A 16,293-nucleotide genomic window follows, 5' to 3' on the forward strand; every position below is an offset into this window, starting at 1 on the left:
GGAAAAAGTTCAGAAGATATGTAGGAAAAGAGTGAAAAATAAAAGGACATTGGACAATTTTTGATAATGATTAAGTTTTAGAAAAAAGAAGAATATTAATTTTTGTTTTTATTAGTTAAGGGTACCTTTAAACATTAGTACTTTAAGTAAATAACACCGGCGGGGGTCAAGTAATGGGGGGAGGGGTGGGTAGAAAGTAACATATGGGATAGATAAAAGAAGTTATTAATGATGCAAGAAATATAATTTGTTACCATATGTTACCAAATAAAATTGTTTTAACTAGAAAAAAATGTTGACCAGTGAACGGGGAGGACATAAGAAAAGGCTATTAATAGAAGCCTATTTAGTTGATCAAAAAGGTTTTGATCAGTTCATCTAAGCAATGAGCCAGTGAATGTCTGGACCTGAAGAAATACTTATCTATACAGAAGTATCTTTTGCTCATATACATGTCTATCTGTATGCACAAAGACCCTTGCAGGAACATGCCACACTGCAATCTGTCAAATAAATCTGACATAATAAATATGTCACTTTATTTAACCAGCGTTGAAGAGAAATAGAGTAAAAGGAATCAGGAGAAGGCACTAGTGGGGGGGGGACATCAGGACAGCAGAAATTAAAGCAATCAATCAAGGCCCCTCAAAACGTCGCCATCGCTTGGAATAATATTTTATTGTCAGCTATTGATTGGATCCCACCACTCCAAATTGCAAACAATGAATTCTGGCATTCTATAAACAAGAAGCACCACTGGAATAACTTGCACAGCAATCTAGCGTGAGCCTTGTGCGTTCGCGAGACGGGGAAGTGAAATCCCCGAAGTCATTGCCGTTTCTGCACGTATTTGGTTTCATTCGTTGATTTTCATTTTGGAACTGCTGGATATTGTAACTCTGCGAGGGAAAAGGTTAAGAGAATTCTCTCACTGGGGTAAATGTGGCAATTGGCCCCCAACCTCTCATCTGTTAGATGCTGAGCCTCGTTGGCCCTTGCTTGCCTTCTGTTTCATTTTATATGGGACCTCTCTTCTCTCTCTTACCTGGGCTTGGAGCTGCAGCAAGTTAGCCTTTGGAGAAGTTCATCTGGCCCAAGAATTTCCCAAGGCAGAACTGGCAATTCTATTGAACATCTGAACACCTGAAATTGCTGGGTACCAATTTGGATATTGGCCAGGGCTTTTTTTGTAGCAGGAACTTCTTTGCATATTAGGCCACTCCCTCCTGATGTAGCCAATTCTCCAAGAGCTTACAGGGCTCTTAGGACAGGGCCTTTTGTAAGCTCCAGGAGGAGTGGCTACGTCAGAGAGGAGTGGCCTAATATGCAAAGGAGTTCCTGCTACAAAAAAAGCCCTGATATCGACCATTGTTTTGACTCTTTGTCTAAAACGGGGAAGCTCCCTGAGGTCTCAGGCACACATTTTTTAGCCCAGTGTCCAACAATTCTTTAAATTGGTGATGCCAAAGATTGATGGATCCAGCTTTTAAATGCAAAATAACTGTGTTCTGTAAGATGCTACACTTAGTTCAGGGGTGGCCAACGGTAGCTCTCCAGATGTCTTTTGCCTACAACTCCCATCAGCCCCAGCCATTGGCCATGCTGGCTGGGGCTGATGGGAGTTGTAGGCAACGTTCCCTACCCCTGACTTAGGTTATATAAATAATTATATTCAGAAGATATTTCACAATATACAATTATGAATTATACACAGTGCTAGACAGACTCCTCCATAGGTGTTATGTTAGGATAAATGTAAGTATCCAAACAGTCAGATTCTTAAAGCAGTAGCACATAATTCTCTTTGTAGCTCAGCTCTCCATCCTCAGTTGTTGTAGACACGCTGTAGAACAATATGCAAAATACAACACAATTTCTGGATAAGTACACGTTTCAAGGCCAAAGACCTTCATCAGGTAAGTAACTTCATCAAAGGGCAACTCTCCCAGTGAATAATTCCTGTACTCCAAAGAGTTTTTTTCCACTCAAAAAGAAGAAGGGGATCTCAAATAAAAGTTTCCTGCTGCATAAATCATATATTCTCAATCAAGAATGTCGTAAGAATGGCATAATTTTGCATGTTTAATCACTGCCCATCAGCTATATGTAACTCTGCTCACTGTACTCCATTTCATTGTCTGATGAAGTGTGCATGCACGTGAAAGCATACATTCTGTGGTTCTAAGGAGTTTGAGTCCAGCCCCCACCCCCCAGAGGTTGGCATCTTTTGGTCAAACACATCTGGCTGGCTAGTGTCAGAAACAGGGCCAATAAAATCCAGCAGAGCTCCATTTCTCTTCTATAATGTTGTATAAGAACTTGTGTGTTGTAAAAAGTGTGATTCAGAGAGAAGGGTGGGGTATAAATCTGTGGTTCTTTCTCAAATTACAATCCCATGCTCTCAGCCAAAGAAGCTCCCTGCAGCTCATGCTTTCTAAATCCAGTCTGGTATAGGTAGGTGAGGCTGAGAGAGCTCTCACAGAAGCTGCCCTTTCAAGGACAACTCCTACAAGAGCTATGGCCGACCCAAAGCCATTCCAGCAGCTGCAAGTGGAGGAGTGGGGAATCAAACCCGGTTCTCCCAGATTAGATTACGCACATTTAACCACTACACCAAACTGGCTCTCAACCAGGGCCAGCACATGGGAGTAGGCCAAGTAGGCAGTCACCTCAGGAGCCACTTGGCCTAGGGACGCCATGAGGCGCCCCCTCTCCCCGCACCCACTGCCATCCCCCTGCCATCTCCCCCTGTCTGCACTGCGCTGTTCCCCCCGTGCTATTCACGCTGCCCTCCCCACACCCACACCATCATCCTCACTGCACCCGCTGCCATTTGCGCCGCGCTGTTCCCCCCACGCCATTCGTGCTGCCCTCCCCGCAGCCACCCCATCCTCCTCGCTGCACCTGTTGCCGTCCCCTGCCTGGCCCCACTGCTCTTCGCGCTGCCCTCCCTGCAGCCACCCCATCCTCCTCCCTGTTGCCATGCGGTCCCCTCCCCGTCCCCCCTGCCACCGCTGCCGGCTCGGCAAAGCTCGGGGGCGTGGTAGTGACATCATTATGACAGACACTGCGGGGGTGGATAATAGGCCATCGGCTTAGGGGCACAGGCACCGCTAGCACCGGGCCTGCTCTCAACTAGTAAACTAGTAAAGAGTCCAGTAGCATCTTTAAGACTAACAAATTATATTGTAGCATAAGCTTTTGAGAACACAGCTCTTACATCTCTCTTGCATCTGACCAATAGAGCTGTGTTTCTCGAAACAATGCTACGATAAAAGCTGTTAGTCTAAAAGGTGCCACTGGACTCTTTACTATTTTGGCTAAGCGCAGTGGACTGTACTCTGGAGAATCAGGTTCAGTTCCCCACTCCTATCTATCTGGTACATTTTTATCCCTCCCCAAACCCTCTCCTCTTCAGCTTCCTCCAGGGAGCGTTGGGCAATGTACACGGTTCCCCATTAGCTCCTCACAACCACCTTGGGAGCAGTGTTCCCCCTAAGCTGAGTTAGTGTGAGCTAGCTCACAATTCGTTTAGCCTCCAGCTCACACATTTTTGTCTCAGCTCAGGAAAAATGGCCCCAGAGCAAACTTAATGCATGCAGTAGCTCACGACATTAATGACAGTAGCCCACAAAGTAGCACTATTGCTCATAAGACTCCACAGTTTAGAGGGAACATTGCTTGGGAGGTACATTAGGCCAAGAGAGTGAGTGGCCCCAGGTCAGCTTCGTGGCTGTGAGAGGATATGAACCCAGATCTTTCAGATCCTGCTCCAAACACTGTACCATAGAGTCTCCAGCAGGTCTCTTGCCTTCAATTCTGCTATCTGGTTGGAGATTAAATGTGAGAGTTTCCACCACAGAGTCAGTTTGGTGTAGTGGTTACGAGTGGCGGAGTCTAATCTGGAGAACAGGGCTTGATTCCCTCCACATGCAGTTGCTGGTGTGACCTTGGATCAGTCACCATTGTCTCAGAGCTGTTCTCTCAGGAGCATAAGAACATAAGAGAAGCCATGTTGGATCAGGCCAACGGCCCATCCAGTCCAACACTCTGTGTGTATATATACACACACACTGTGGCTAATAGCCACTGATGGACCTGTGCTCCATATTTTTATCTAAACCCTTCTTGAAGGTGGCTATACTTGTGGCCGCCACCACCTCCTGTGGCAGTGAATTCCACATGTTAATCACCCTTTGGGTGAAGAAGTACTTCCTTTTATCCGTTTTAACCTGTCTGCTCAGCAATTTCATCGAATGCCCACGAGTTCTTGTATTGTGAGAAAGGGAGAAAAGGACTTCTTTCTCTACTTTCTCCATACCATGCATTATCTTGTAAACCTCTATCATGTCACCCCGCAGTCGACGTTTCTCCAAGCTAAAGAGTCCCAAGCGTTTCAACCTTTCTTCATCGGGAAAGTGTTCCAGCCCTTTAATCATTCTGGTTGCCCTTTTCTGGACTTTCTCCAATGCTATAATATCCTTTTTGAGGTGCGGCGACCAGAACTGCACACAGTACTCCAAATGAGACCGCACCATCGATTTATACAGGGGCATTATGATACTGGCTGATTTGTTTTCAAATCAAGTAGTTCGCAAAAGAGCTCTCTCAGCCCTACCTACCTCACAGGGTGTCCGTTGTGTGGAGAGGAAGGGAAGGGGATTGTAAGCTGCTCTGAGACTCCTTCAGGTAGAGAAAAACAGGGTATAAAAATCTCCTCCTCCTCCTCCTCTTCTTTTTCCCCGTCCCTGACATAAATCTCTGGTCAAAGTTTCCCAGACTTCTTCTCACAGCTGAAGCTCCTTTTTTTTTTTTTGTAAATTAAATGAAGGCATATTTTCTTCGAAGGAAGGAAGGTAGGTAGGATGATCATCCAGAGAGGCAGCTGGTAAAGCGGCATGAAACACCCCAGGATTACCAGTCCTGGAAGCATTTAATTAAAGTTTCTCCTCACAACCCCACCACAGTTCTTTGTCTCTGGCGTCAAAGTCATGGGCGCTGGCACACAGTCAGGGAAATACAGTTCTTGGTTGAGGAACTGGAATACGGTAACGGTTGTTATTTGATTGACAAATAACCTCTTTTCAAAGAGGGTATTTGGGGTTGGTAGATGAGTGGTTGGGGGACAGAACTCTTAAAATTTAACCTCGAGATTCTAGCAGGGATGACAAAGCTTTCCCAGGACAAATAAAATCAATAGCGAGCCCGAGGACCAGGGCTCAGAAATGTAATTAGGCATCACACATTCCTGACCCAAACATCATTTTGGATTAATGGCGAGTGGCTCCCAGTATCCCTTAGCTACATCTGAACCCCTCTGACCCCAATTTTCCCCTCACATCTACAAATCTATGATCCCCAGGCTATGGAGACATCCCCCACACAAGGTTTATTCAGCAGCTGCGAAAGGATTCGCCTCCGCAGCCGTCAGTTCCAGGGAGCCGAATTAGTAATCCCAAACGCAAACAAAAGACAAATCTCGATTCAAAACCTCTGGAACCAAAAACGGGGCCTAATCAAGAATCTAATTTTGTTTCAGATTTCAGAGGCACTCCTGCATTTTATCTTCTTAATGGATCAATTCACTGATTTGAAGATTTCCAAATGAAGGCTTTTGATCTTTCACAGGAATGACACAAAAGGCTTAGGGAAGACAGGGAACAGAATGGCAGTGAGGGGAATAAGAAGAAACCAATTCTCCCTCTAAGTTGTGAAGCCTTGTGAGCAAATATTCTTCTTCATGAGCTACTGTCATTAAAGTTGTGAGCGAGTGATTTGGCTACTGCAAAAATTGGTTTGCTCTGGGGCTATTTTTTCCTGAGCTAAAACAAAAGTGTATGAGCCAGAGGCGAAAAACCTTTGAGCTAGTTCACACTAACTCAGCTTAGAGGGAACACTGGAAGAAACCATTCTTTCTGTGTTGTCAAACTCTGACAGAATACCTAAGGAAACAAAGGAAACCTAACCTAGCTGCATGGGCAGCACACACAAACACAGAGAGACACACATAATGTGATGTATATGCAGAGGGTCTGCCTTATACTGAATTAGACCTCTGGTTAGGCTACAACACCTGGGAGAAATTGGGGACTAGCCCTGGTGCTCTAGTGTTACACTGGCACATTGACATCATTTCTGATAAAAATTGGACATGACATCATTAGCCACTCGAGAATTTACAAAACCTCTAGGGTTCATGACATCATTTCTGCTTTTTACAGGAAGTGAAGTCAGTGTTGGCCCAGCACCAGCCCACACTCCATTCTCCCTCATTTCCTCACATAGCCAAAGGCCTGGTATCCCTCCCACTGGTCCATTTAATTTAACTTTTTAAAAAACTTAAAACATGCTTAAAAGATTAGGATTCTTGCAATATTTTGTTCATTTAACGGTAGCTGATAACTGACACTCCTTGCTCTGAATTATTGCATTGAAATCTGGAGTCAATGTCTGTGCTATAGCAAACTTGAGTATGCTGTTCAGGTGTTGTCCTGATGTTTATCTGTAAATTGCAAATCTACTTTTGATTTACTGGCATTCATTACAGAAATCTCATAATCAATGCTTTGAGCCAGAGGAAAATCTGAAATGGCTGGGCATTATGAGCTTTTGTATATAAGATGCTTCATGTGCTGGTCAACCAATGGAGAAAATAGGGGCTTTGCTCTGTAGCTTGACTGAGCATGCCTGGCAAAGAAAGCTATGATGCAGAAAGAAACAAGAGAGGGAGAAGCAAGCAGACAAGAGTGAATTGCCTGTGGGCCTGATAGAAACCCTCCGGGGGCCTGATCCAGCCCACAGGCTGCATGATTGACACCCCTGTGTTATGTCGTATTTCCCTTTTAAGTGTCAACCAAGTGGTGTATAATAGAACCAGAATGAAAAACCATAAAATCACAGATTTTAAAAATCCAACAGAAGCAGTGACACAAAGAGAAACAATTGTGAAGAGCAGCCAGATACAACAAAACAATAAAAATCATTCTGACAGCAGAAACATAGATCATTCTATAAAAACCATGGCAACTGAAAAGACTGGGACATGTCAACTTCTCAGTAGGCTGACAGGAAAAGGTTAGGCTTACAAGCCTTAAGGTGGGGCCTGTAGTTTTCCCAGTCCGAGCTCCAGAGAGAGATTAGTTCCACCACATAGGGTTACGAACCTCCACATAAGACGTGAAGAGCTTCTGGATTTACAACTGATCACCAGATGAAAGAGATCAATTCACTTGGGGAAAAATGGCTGTTTTGAAGGGTAGGCTATATGGCATTATACCCTGCTGAGGTCCCTCCCCAAACCCCCTCCTCTCCAGGTTCCACCCCCAAATCTCCCATTGGGAACTCTACATAGCTCCACCTCTTCATCTACATAGACTTCTTCCGGACCTCCCCAATCCCCACAGTCCTCACCACCATGTAATGATGTTTTTTCAGGTGCTTCCGGGTCATGCTGGAAGTGATGTCATAACATGGCAACAATGGTCACTTGTTCCATGGCAAGTACCAGCAGGACTTTTTTTGTAGCAGGGACTCCTTTGCATATTAGGCCACACACCGCTGATATAGCCAATCCTCCAAGAGCTTACAGGGCTCTTAGCACAGGGCCTACTGTAAACTCCAGGGGGATTGGCTACATTGGGTGGTGGGTGTGGCCTAATATGAAAAAGAGTTCCTGCTACAAAAGAACCCTGAGTACCACCCTCTCTTCATCTCTCACCAGTTGCCTAGCCTTGATAGTTAAGAACATAAGAGAAGCCATGTTGGATCAGGCCAATGGTCCATCCAGTCCAACACTCTGTGTCACACAGTGGCCAAAAAACCAGACGCCATCAGGAGGTCCTTCAGTGGGGCCAGGACACTAGAAGCCCTCCCCCTGTTGTCCCCCACAAGTACCAAGAATACAGAGCATCACTGCCCCAGAGAGTTCCAACAATATGCTGTGGCTTAGTAAGTAAGTAAGTAAATAAGCAAGCTCACTTTCAGGGTTTTTAAACTTGAGTTTAATCAAAAGACTACATAAAGCCATACCATTAAACAGTCTATAGACTTCTTGTTCTTTTTTTCTGAGCTCATCTGGAATGGGGCAGAATGACAGTGGCAGCCTTAGATGGGAGATGACCGTCTTCATGGAAGGGGGAGCCACTGTGTAGATAGCAAAGATGTTCCGTTACCCTGTTCCCTGTGCCAGATTTGACTGAGGAAGGCTTTGCCTTCTACTTCCCACCCAAAGCTAGCAGGTTTTTGTTAGTGCAGTTGTTGCAGCTTCCTTAAGGTTGCCAAGTCCCCAGCTTCCGATAGCAGGGAACTTTCATGGGCACAAAGTGCCCGCACAACGTGATGACATCTCCCAGAAGTGTCATCATCAAAATGGAGTTTTGTACCATAGAGTTTTCCCTCCCAAATGCCTAGAGCAGTCCCGCACAGATGCTGCCATTTTGATGATGTCACTTCCGGGTGATGTCATTGCGCCAGCGATGTAGGGAGAGGTTCCCCCCGCCGGCCCACATGGGAACCTCCCCGCGGACTAGGGGATTCCCTGCCTGCACCAGGGGCTTGGTAGCCCTATGCTTCCCTGATCCATCCAGCTGAAGTTGACCAGTACTTGGCATACACCAAGGTAAAAACGTTTTCATGGAAAATCAGGGCAGCTGATTCACACACAGTCTTGATTTTTTCCCCCCCTACATTTTATGATTGGCAGCTTTGACTGTGTGACATGAGGCAATCTCAAGGTTCTCTCGATGGTACTGGAGTCTGGAGGGCCCCATTCACACATGTAAGTTAACTTCTTCACCAAGGTTAAATGAACATGTGAACCAGCCCTAATGGCTCCTTGTCTGTTTACCCTGACGGAGACCAAGGAACTATCCATAAACTATGCTATATATGTAAAGGTATTTTTTTTTAAAAAAAAGTCAACCCCCCATCTTTGCCCTATGTTAACCAAAAATTAAATTTCAACAACAACCTTTAATGGGATATTAAAGGAAGCCTGCCTGCAATCTACCAGGGATAGGGCTTTCTCTGTAATGGCCCCTTCCTGGTGGAACCAGCTGCCGGAAGAGGTGAGGGCCCTGCGGGACCTTGCTCAGTTCCGCAGGGCCTGTAAGACAACCCTCTTCCGGATGGCCTACAACTAATCTGGCATAGGAAACTAAGTGTAGCTCTATTAGATTTCTGCTTTGTTTTAATGCTTTGCTTTGTTTTAATGTTTTTATATTTTAAATGTTTTAATTCTGTAAATGCCTAAACTTAATTTTGTTATGTTGGATTCCATGTGTTGTGAGCCACCCTGAGCCACCTTGGTATAAATCATAAATAAATAAATAAATAATAAAATATGACAGCATCACAGACAGGCAAGGAAATACTACTAATAAATCATTGATGCTTATTAATACAGCTCATATTGGCAGTCAGATAGAAAAATCTGGCCACCATTTCCACAGCCACTACACGACAGATAGTAGAAGTTTAATTTCTACTTTATGTCAGATTTGCTCTGACGTGTGGCAGACTTTACAGACACAGCAAATTCAGCAGTCAAAATTAAATGACAAGGTATTTATTTATTATTTATTTATTACATTCAACTCATATCCCGCCCTCTCCGCAAGCGGACTCAGGGCAGCTCACAACATCATAATCATCATGATCAACACGACATCATCATCAGGTAATCAAGTGGGTGGAGATTTTTTTTACAACTCTGGAATGGACAGTCCAGAGGAGGACAAATGTCGACCCCATGGAAAGAGGGCCAACAGCTCTGTGGTAGGCTGAAGAGAGGAATACCAGCAATAAAGCAAACCTCTGCCCCCTAGTGGGGATGGCATGCAATGCATTGCCCTCCCTTTCCCCATCCTCACCCTTGCTTCCCAGTTGATTCAGTATTACTTTTGGAGAATCCACTTTCTTCTATTATCATGCCTGGTGTGAGAGAAGAACTCCTCAAAGTGCAGCACAGAGAAACCAGAAGAAAAGTGGACAAGCTACTGTCAACACGCAGTTCAGTTCCACGTATACAATGCTATTAAGATGCCAGGCTGAAATTTGGAAACTCCTGCTCAATAGACAGAGCCGGATTAACAATTAGGCCAGGTAGGCACTGGCCTATGGGCCCCCATGCCTTTAGGGGCACTGGGCCAGTTCCCCCCCCCTTTTCCCCCTGCTTGCAGCCCACCCAGCATGTGCAGTCAGCAACTGAGCTGCAACTGAGAGCCAGTTTGGTGTAGTGGTTAAGTGCACGGACTCTTATCTGGGAGAACCGGGTTTGATTCCCCACTCCTCCACTTGCACCTGTGGGAATGGCCTTGGGTTAGCCAGAGCTTTCGTAGGAATTGCCCTTGAAATGGCAGCTGCTGTAAGAGCTCTCTCAGTCCCACGCACCTTACAGGGTGTCTGTTGTATGTGTGTGGCGGGGGGAAGGTAAAGGAGATTGTGACCACTCTGAGATAGATGCAATATCTTCTTCTTCTTTGCCCAACTTGCCTGGTATGGCTGCTGCCTGCGTCGTTGTCAAGTTTGCCTCTCTCTGCCTCTCCCCTGCAGCTTTGTCAAAGGGGCTTTTGAGAAGGTGCCTGCAGGCTGCAGAGGGGGCTGGGGGTGGTGGGGTGGGCATTCTGACTCTGAGATAATTTGCAAGGGGCCCCCCAAGATTTTGTCTTCCTAGGGACCTCCACAGGGTTTAATCCAGCACTGTCAATAGAGACAAGTGGTTTCCGAGATGTTCTCTGAAATCTTGAAGTGTTGCACTGTTGGTTTGGGGCGTGTGCAGGTGTTTAACGCCAGATTTGCAAAATGCCAGATTGTTTTGTAATTTATTTCTTTTATGCGTTGTGTTAATACGCTATTCTTCAGTTCTTTCTGGCCCGTTCTTTCTGACTTCAAAAATGCATTACTTGAATGTCCAATTTCATTGGATCCACCATGAGTCCCTGCAAGAAAGGCAGATGATATATAACATAAATAAAAAATAAATGTAGGGTAAATACTTCATTATAACCTGACCTGGCTACCCAGGCTAGCCCAAACTTATTAGATCTCTGAAGCTAAGCAGAGTCAGTCCCGGCTAGAATTTGGATGGGAGACCACCAAAGAAGTCCAGGCCTATCCCCAGGTGGGGGCAGGGGATCCCCCGGTTTGGAGGCCCTCCCCTCGCTTCAGCGTCATCAGAAAGCGGGGGAGGGGCAGGGAAATGTCTGCTGGGCACTCCATTGTTCCCTATGGAGACCGATTCCCATAGGGAATAATGGAGAATTGATCAGCAGGTATCTGGGAGAACCGGGTTTGATTCCCCACTCCTCCATTTGCAGCTGCTGGAATGGCCTTGGGTCAGCCATAGTGGTTAAGTGTGCGGACTCTTATCTGGGAGAACCAGGTTTGATTCCCCACTCCTCCACTTGCACCTGCTGGAATGGCCTTGGGTCAGCCATAGTGGTTAAGTGTGCGGACTCTTATCTGGGAGAACCGGGTTTGATTCCCCACTCCTCCACTTGCACCTGCTGGAATGGCCTTGGGTCAGCCATAGTGGTTAAGTGTGCGGACTCTTATCTGGGAGAACCGGGTTTGATTCCCCACTCCTCCACTTGCAGCTGCTGGAATGGCCTTGGGTCAGCCATAGTGGTTAAGTGTGCGGACTCTTATCTGGGAGAACCGGGTTTGATTCCCCACTCCTCCACTTGCACCTGCTGGAATGGCCTTGGGTCAGCCATAGTGGTTAAGTGTGCGGACTCTTATCTGGGAGAACCGGGTTTGATTCCCCACTCCTCCACTTGCAGCTGCTGGAATGGCCTTGGGTCAGTCATAGTGGTTAAGTGTGCGGACTCTTATCTGGGAGAACCGGGTTTGATTCCCCACTCCTCCACTTGCACCTGCTGGAATGGCCTTGGGTCAGCCATAGTGGTTAAGTGTGCGGACTCTTATCTGGGAGAACCGGGTTTGATTCCCCACTCCTCCACTTGCACCTGCTGGAATGGCCTTGGGTCAGCCATAGTGGTTAAGTGTGCGGACTCTTATCTGGGAGAACCGGGTTTGATTCCCCACTCCTCCACTTGCACCTGCTGGAATGGCCTTGGGTCAGCCATAGTGGTTAAGTGTGCGGACTCTTATCTGGGAGAACCGGGTTTGATTCCCCACTCCTCCACTTGCACCTGTGGGAATGGCCTTGGTCAGCCATAGCTCTCGTAGGAGTTGTCCTTAATAATAATAATAATTTTTTATTTATATCCCGCCCTCCCCGCCTAGGCAGGCTCGGGGCGGCTCACAGGACATGGCGCATACCATGATTACAATGGCAGCTGCTGTTAGAGCTCTCTCAGTCCCACGCACCTTACAGGGTGTCCGTTGTATGTGTGTGGCGGGGGGAGGTAAAGGAGATTGTGACCACTCTGAGATAGATCCAATATTTTCTTCTTTGCCCGACTTGCCTGGTGTGGCTGCTGCTGGCGTTGTCGTCAAGTTTGCCTCTCTCTGTCTCTCCCCTGCAGCTTTGTCAAAGGGGCTTTTGAGAAGGTGCCTGCAGGCTGCAGAGGGGGCTGCATTTTGAAGTAGAGGCACCAAATTTTCAGCATAGCATCCGATACCTCTCCTCAAAAGACTCTCTAAGTTTTGAAAAGATTGGACCATGGGGTCCAATTCTATGAGCCCCCAAAGAAGGTGCCCCTATCCATTATTTCCAAGGAGGGAAGGCATTTAAAAGGTGTGCGGTCCCTTGAAATGTGATGGCCGGAACTCCCTTTGGAGTTCAATGATGTTTGTCACACCCTTGCTGCTGAGTCCACCCCCAAATTCTCCTGGCTCCACCCCCAAAGTTCCCAGATATTTCTTGAATTGGACTTGGCAACCCTATGACCTCGTGAGGTTTGCCATTGCTTGTCTCTGCATAGGGGCCCTCAGGGCTTTTTTTGTAGCAGGAACTCCTTTGCCTGTGAGGCCACACCTCCCTGATGTAGCCAATCCTCCAAGAGCCCTGTACTAAGAGCCCTGTAAGCTATTGGAGGATTGGCTACATAAGGGATGTGTGGCCTAATAGGCCCTGTGGCGGAACCGGCCCGATTCTGCCTTCAGACCCGGTCCCGTCAGCTCCCTATTGAGTCGCCAACTCCTGGAGGGAGCTATTTCTCCTCCTGCCCTTTGGGCTCGCTGCCACCACCTGCTCAGTCCCGGGGTTCAGATTGAGAGGAACAGGATAGCTAGGGATGGAGTGGAGCCAGGAGACATTAGGGGTGGAGCCAAGATCAAGGCTGTGACAAGCATAATTGAACTCCAAAGGGAGTTCTGGCCATCACATTTAAAGGGACCGCACACCTTTTCAATTCCTTCCTTCCATAGGAAATAATGAAGGATAGGGGCACCTTCTTTTGGGGCTCATAGCATTGGACCCCCTGGTCCAAACTTTTTGAAACTTGGGAATTATTTTAGGGAGAGGCACTAGATGCTATACTGAAAATTTGGTGCCTCTACCCCAAAAAACAGCCCCCCCCCAGAGCCCCAGATACCCACAGATCAATTCTCCATGATTTTCTATGAGAATAAATCTCCATAGGGAATAACAGAGTTCCCAGCAGACATTTCCCTCCCCTCCCCCCCGCTTTCTGATGACCCTGAAGCAGGGGGAGGGTCTCCAAACCGGGGGATCCCCTGCCCCCACCTGGGGATTGGCAACCCTATGAGGTCGCCATAAGTCAGCTGTGACTTGACAGCTCTTTCCACCACATAATTATAACTCATGCAATAACTTCTTACAACCACTCAACACACCATAAAAACTGGAAGGGAAAACTCCCTTACAAAGTGCCATCTACATTGTAACATCATGCAGTTTTTAAAAGAAAAAAATGTCAGCCAAGCTTCTGGAAATGATTCACTGAGTATTTTAATGGCCCATATTCCGTTACCTCCACCATTTACGATATTTTACAAGTCTTGGCCGGTCACTTCCACGAAGACGAAGAAATAAATTTTACACCTGCAGAAATCAAATGTTCCTGTCTAACAGGACACCTCTGATGAAATGCGGAGGAGCAGCCATCTTAGTTTGCTACTGCAAAAACCAAAAACCAAACCAGGTGTCTTGTGGAGCCAAAAACCAAACCAGGTGTCTTGGAGAGCCAGTTTGGTGTAGTGGTTAAGTGTGCAGACTCTTATCTGGGAGAATCGGGTTTGATTCCCCACTCCTCCACTTGCACCTGCTAGCGTGGCCTTGGGTCAGCCATAGCTCTGGCAGAGGTTGTCCTTGAAAGAGCAGCTGCTGTGAGAGCCCTCTCCAGCCCCACCCACCTCACAGGGTGTCTGTTGTGGGGGAGGAAGGTAAAGGAGATTGTGAGCCGCTCTGAGACTCTTCGGAGTGGAGGGCGGGATATAAATCCCATATCTTCATCTACCTCACATGGTGTCTGTTGTGGGGGGGGGGGTAGGTAAAGGAGATTGTGAGCCACTCCGAGACTCTTCGGAGTGGAGGGTGGGATATAAATCCAATATCTTCATCTATCTCACAGGGTGTCTGTTGGGGGGGGGAGGTAAAGGAGATTGTGAGCCGCTCTGAGACTCTTCAGAGTGGAGGGCGGGATATAAATCCAATATCTTCATCTACCTCACAGGGTGTCTGTTGTGGGGGGGGGGAGGTAAAGGAGATTGTGAGCCGCTCTGAGACTCTTCGGAGTGGAGGGCGGGATATAAATCCAATATCTTCATCTACCTCACAGGGTGTCTGTTGTGGGGGGGGGAGGTAAAGGAGATTGTGAGCCGCTCTGAGATTCTTCGGAGTGGAGGGCGGGATATAAATCCCATATCTTCATCTACCTCACAGGGTGTCTGTTGTGGGGGGGGGGGGCGAAGGGGAAGGAGATTGTGAGCCGCTCTGAGACTCTTTGGAGTAGAGGGTGGGATATAAATCCAATATCTTCTTTATATTTGCATTCTGGCTTTCACAAACTTGCAGCCACTTCATCAGATACATGTGGCTCCACAGTAGAGGAGCGGGGAATCAAACCCAGTTCTCCCAGATAAGAGTCCGCAAACTTTATCACTACACCAAACTGGTAGGCGGCGATGAAGAAGACTTGCATTTGCATTTAGTGCATTTCTTTCTTTCCTGCTTTTCTTCCCAGTTAGCTTAGAACATTGTGCTTTTCTCCTCCATTTTCTTACTATAACCCTGCAAGGTAGGCCCAGCTGAGATGGACCCAAGGCCACGTTGCCAGCTTCCATAGTCTGACATTCTATCCATGACACTCCACTGGCTCCCTACCCATTCCTGCCCTAACTGGTTGCTGCACTTTGGGATTGGGAAGCAGGAACCAGGAGCTGCAAGGGAAGGAAGAGCCTTTCATTGACTTGCCCCCTGTTGAATCCAGGTAGAGCCCTTCACGAACCTTTTGCCAATGAATGGAATCTAAAGGGAGTGACCACCAATTAGTCTTTCCCAGTAACTCCCTTCCTTCACCCACTCCCTTAGCAATATGGAAGTTATTTCCCAGAGCACATGATGTTGCCTCATATGAATCAGACCCTTCTGCATCACAGCTTGTTTTGTCAATTGCACAGGGCCTACAGAGTAAAGCCTCTATTTTCTCCATTGGCTGTGTCTCCTCAGTTGGGGAGGAAGGAGGGGAGGGAGAGCTTGCTTTGCCAGGCTCTCTCAATCACACAGCAGTGTTACTGAGCCAAGCCTCTCTTTCTTCCATTGACCAGCACATATAGCAGTTTATGTACGAAAGCTCGCAATGCCCAGCCATAGTTTCTAGTTATTTAGGATCATAGCCTCATCCCTACAGGCCAATCACAAATATATTTATGTGGAAACAACTCCTCTTGATGATGCTGTGAGGAACCAGTCAGGGTCAGCTTGGGAGGGTGACCACTCTAAATGTTTCCCCAGTCACCTTCCCTCAGTCCCTTGGGCACACATACAGAAGTCCTGTAAGACCTATAAGAAAATAGGCACCAGAAGGTTTGGTGTAGTGGTTAAGTGTGCGGACTCTTATCTGGGAGAACCGGGTTTGATTCCCCACTCCTCCACTTGCACCTGATGGAATGGCCTTGGGTCAGCCATAGCTCTGGCAGAGGTTGTCCTTGAAAGGGCAGCTGCTGTAAGAGCTCTCTCAGCCCCACCCACCTCACAGGGTGTCTGTTGTGGGGGAGGAAGGTAAAGGAGATTGTGAGCTGCTCTGAGATTCTTCGGAGTAGAGGGCGGGATATAAATCCAATATCTTCATCTACCTCACAGGGTGTCTGTTGTGGGGGAAGAAGGGAAAGGAGATTGTGAGCCACTCTGAGACTCTTAGGAGTGGA

Source organism: Heteronotia binoei, chromosome 10 (assembly GCF_032191835.1).
Source record: "Heteronotia binoei isolate CCM8104 ecotype False Entrance Well chromosome 10, APGP_CSIRO_Hbin_v1, whole genome shotgun sequence".
Taxonomy (NCBI): Eukaryota; Metazoa; Chordata; class Lepidosauria; order Squamata; family Gekkonidae; genus Heteronotia; species Heteronotia binoei.